Below are 4,734 nucleotides of genomic sequence, written 5' to 3'. Positions count from 1 at the left end.
GGGAGGCAACAACTGTGCTTGCTGCATTAAGCACACCCATAAAGAAAAAAGGAAAGAGAAAGAGGACCTCCATGTACTTCAAAGCCAGAAAGAGCACAAGGATCAAAGTAGGCAAACCTCAGCCACCGTCCAGGGAATCGATTGTCATTGAGGACTCACCCACTAAATAGAAGGAAGAGTCTCCTTCCAAGATATCGATCATATATGAAAGAGGAAGCCCAATAACCTATACATGGAAAGAGAAATTTAAGTTGATGGACTCACAGGAAATTCTACAGGAAATTGCAATATCTCTACAGGAAACTCTAGCCAGGTTAAAAGAGACTAAGAAATTGGAGGAGAAAGTACCTAAACAATCACAAGGGGAGAGAAAAACTGAAGAAATACCTGAACCTACCCCTCAACCTAATTTGGGCTCATATTACAATCTATTAAAGAGTGGGAAAATCATCCCACAGAAATTTGCTATACCATTATTTTTCGAATTAGAGAAAAAGAGGATCAGAACACACACATGGATGAAAATCGCCAAATCTAAAGGAATTGAGGACATAGGCCACATGGAGGAGAATTTAAAAGAATTAAGAGGAGAATTGGCCATGGTAAGACATGTAGAAAGCTACAAAAGAGCCAAGCTATAGGAGGAGAATGAGCTGCTGAAAAAACAGTTGCAGCTACAGGAAGTCCACAAGGAAGATAGGATGTCCATTTTGGGAGGGCAACAACAGTAGGGAAGACCTCCAGCAGACAAGGACATAGTTGAGACACAACAAAAAGAAGAGGAGCTGCAAACTAATGTGGAAATTATAACCAAACTACTACAAGAATAGGAATCTTAGGCAGTAAAAGAAATACAGGGTTTGAAATAGTAGTTGCAGGAGAAAGAGGCCCAATTGGCCTACATGGCCAGTTGGTCAATAGAAGCCCTACAATGTAGGCAACCTGCCAAATCTTATGCATTATACCTTAAATACCAATGGTTGCAATTCCAAATTAACACACTGGCCCAAAGGGGCACTACTCCATTTCAGAATTACAATCAATTCATGTATTTGTGTGACAGTAGCTCAGCTGAAGATAAGGCTAAGATAGCAAAATTCTATTTACATAACATGGCACTTCCAAACATGAATCTATGGGACCCTAATACTGTAATGGGAGATGTGCAACTCCTAGCCATGGCTTCTTGGTTGAGCCATGAGGAAAAGACGGTAGCAGAAATTCAGAAAGTTATGAACAGGTAGCTAAGTGAGCCACTCATGATTAGGGTAGAACCAGAAGATCCCTCAGCTTTAGTATATGCCCATTAGCACCTTGCCAAAAACCCTCAGCTTTTGCAGACTACATCGAAAGCCAATCTTAGGCCATCGCTTACTTTGAGGACAAGGAAAGACTGTTGGGTGATAACTGCATCCATGCTTGCACAAGGAGATGGAACACCTTGTCCCACAGTCTGAAAATAAGAGAGTACCACTCCCCAACAAGGATGAGGGAGGATTGGGTGAGAGTGCCACTTTATAAAGAGTCAGTGCAAAACCTGAAGGCCAACTGGATTGGCCTCAAGTTCAGTTTTCCATTTCTTTTGGGATTGCTGGAAGGGGTCAAAGAAGAAGAAGAACACAAGCAATGGGAGGAGGTAAAGAGAAAGGCAGGGTTTCATGACTGAGAAAATGACATCACCTCGGAAGCCTGGGATGTCAGAGAGGCAGTCAAAGCAATCAAAGATGATGAGCTAGATTAGTTGCTCAGAGGATGAGAAACACATTCAGCAGGGGGGTGATGATGAGCCCCCAAAATGGGTAACTTTATGGGCTCATTTTTCCTATTATTCTTGATTAATCCACCATTATTCATAGTTTTATGCATGCTTTTGAATATATTTATGTTAATTGAAGAATGAGAATAGTCACTTGACCACAAAAGTATAATACGTGCTTATTGAATATTTTTAGACATCTTTTGGACCAAGTTCAAGTATTTATGAGCAAGTTGACAGCCAAATACGAAGGAGAAGGCTGAGGATTTGTAGGAAGGGTGTCTCCTGCACTAAATTACCCCTTGCTCGAGTTCTCCACCATCAGCTCGGAGTTCAACAGCCCACCAAAGTTGATTTCAAGGGGTAGTTGAGCAAATTTTGTGAAGTGGCTGATCAACTGCAGTTTTGAGCAGCCAAGCCCCTAAAGTTAAGGAGGGTTGTTGGGAGTCCTCATGGTGCATAAGTAGGAAGGCTTCAAGCCTTGGTAGTTTAGCTATTGAACAATTGTTTTTCACACTTTAGTGAAACTATGCCTTTCAGCTCATTTTCGAGCTCTTGCCATAAACAGTTTTGTGACATGATTATTTTTTGAGTAATGGAGATAAATTTCACTTTGCACCAGCTCTGAGCTTTCTTAGGAGGCTGTAGCTCTTGGGGTTGGGCCCAAAACAAGTTCCAATACCTCGTTTGTGTACTTTTATGTGTTTTCCTTGCATTCATAGAATAATTTCTGTTATTTATGTTAAGATCTTGCTTTGTTACTTAGGTTGCTTTTGATGATTAAGATAGTTTTTCATGCTTCAGGTTGATTTGACAGTTTGGTAATAGAAAATATCTGCAAAAAGCCATCAAGCAATCCTTGATCTCATCTCTCCCTCCCTGGGACCATGAGCTGAGACCAAGGCATACTTGCTTCCACAAAGACACTGTTTTGCCTTTCTATGCAATTGCTAGTGTTAGATTTTTAGTTGGAAAAGTTGATAGTAGTTGTACTTGCATGTTTAGATCAGTTCTTGCTTAGTTTCCATAGCTATCTTGCATGATTTCCTCTCTATAAACTTTTGTTCATCATGTTTCTGGTTGTTAGGTCAGATTAGGTCAAAGTAGATAGATCTTTGGTTTTTCTAGTCTTGGTTCGATCAATTTTGGAAAATAGTGTGCGGAGCACATGTAATACACCCATGCCTATCCTTCCTCCATCATCCAACCTTTTCTAGACCCTAATCCAAGATTCATACCCTCCATTCACTACACTTTCCCAATTTGCCCTAATTTCTATATTTTTATGCAACATTGCTTTCTCCATCCTTGAGAAAATCCAACTATATTCATCACTCTTGAGCTTCATTTACTAGGTCCCACACCTCTTAACTACCTTATCCACCATTCATTTCCACTTCCCTACCATATTTTCTCCAGCAATCCTCTAAAATCGTCTTTCGGTTGTTCCTATAGGACTTCCTGTAGAACATCCTATAGAACCCCTGCAGACTTCCTATAGAAGTTCACGTGAGCAGTTTTTCGAGATCTGATCACTGTGAAACTCTCTGGAAGGATGTTAGGGACCCCTTATTCCCTCTTCTCAACATCCCAAGCTCTTGCAAGCATCCACTCCATTCGCTTTCGCCAAACAACCTCTGCATGATCAAAAACAGTTAAAGCACATGCATAATAATTCTGCAAAATTACTCAAAAATACAAAAGGATGTTTATTTTCAGATTTTACTTCAGAAGTAGCTTAGTCACATGAATTTTACATTTCCAAGAGACAATGGCATTCATTTTAGCAGCTTTCATCTCTTTTCTTGCACCAGTAGGGTTAGTCGGTAAAACTAGGGGTTGCTAGGGTCTGCATTTCCTTTCAGCTTTCAGCTTCTTTCTGCAAGTAGATTAGCTTCCTTCTAGTTAGATTTCATCCATCACAGTTAAAAGCTTCTTCTAAGAGCTCATAGAAGTTGGCTTAAGATCTTAGAAGACTTGTGCCAGCTGATCAAGTGACAACTATGGCAAGAGCTAGTACTTGTGCATATAGCACCATCGCTTCCAAGTTTTTTACGAACTACTGGGTTGACAAAAGTAAAGAAGGGAGTCCCAGGAGTTGCAACATCATTGCTGCAATATTGGAGCCCACCAAACAACACTAGCACTTGTAACTCCAACATAGTCACAGGAGGGTTGGAGAAAAGTTGAGAAGAAAAAAGGGTGAAAAGTCTGACTTTTCCCCACTTGTACATTAATATTTTTTGCTTTACTTCTTGAAATCCATACACCCTGCATGGTGTGAAGGATATATGCATCTTTTTTGAGCACCATTTTTGAAATCTGTTTACAGCATATGCCAAAAGGCATCCACAACATGTAATTTTTCAATCATAACTTGTAAAGTATTTGTTAAAAAAAACACCTGCATTCACATTAATAATATATATAAAAAATAACTTAATAAAATATTGCATGCCAGTGAAAATGCATGCTTGCCTATTTATCCTTCAAACCATTTGTTAAATCAATTTCCTTCACTGTAAGATTGGTATCTCAAGCATGACGAGATTCTTTAACCAATGCAAATACCCTTTGCAATGATAATGTACCATGATATTGTTCACATCTTTCAATCCATGGCTTCACCCAATCAAGATTGTTTTCAATGTGTAAATGTAGTGCATCCCTCTCTCGACCAACTGTATCGGAAAATAATAATTCACCAATAAATATTAGTTACCATGGTCAATATTAATAATTGATGAAAGAATAAAATAAATAATTATGCTATACACAAAAATGAAAAGACTTATAAAATATCGTACAAATCTCCACATTAAAAATTTAATTACATCTCACCTTCATCCTTCTACCTTTCCTGAACAGGTTCTCCCCTTCAAATTTTTTGATGGGGTTCACATCCCAAATTCAATCCACACACATATTTACTGCTAATATAGGAATATATTGGCTACTATACACCATGGATTGATATT

The sequence above is a fragment of the Pinus tabuliformis genome, chromosome 6, assembly GCF_031772625.1.
Source record: "Pinus tabuliformis cultivar Carrire ecotype Pingquan chromosome 6, CPIR1, whole genome shotgun sequence".
In the NCBI taxonomy this organism is placed as follows: Eukaryota; Viridiplantae; Streptophyta; class Pinopsida; order Pinales; family Pinaceae; genus Pinus; species Pinus tabuliformis.
This window is presented reverse-complemented; position numbering follows the sequence as displayed.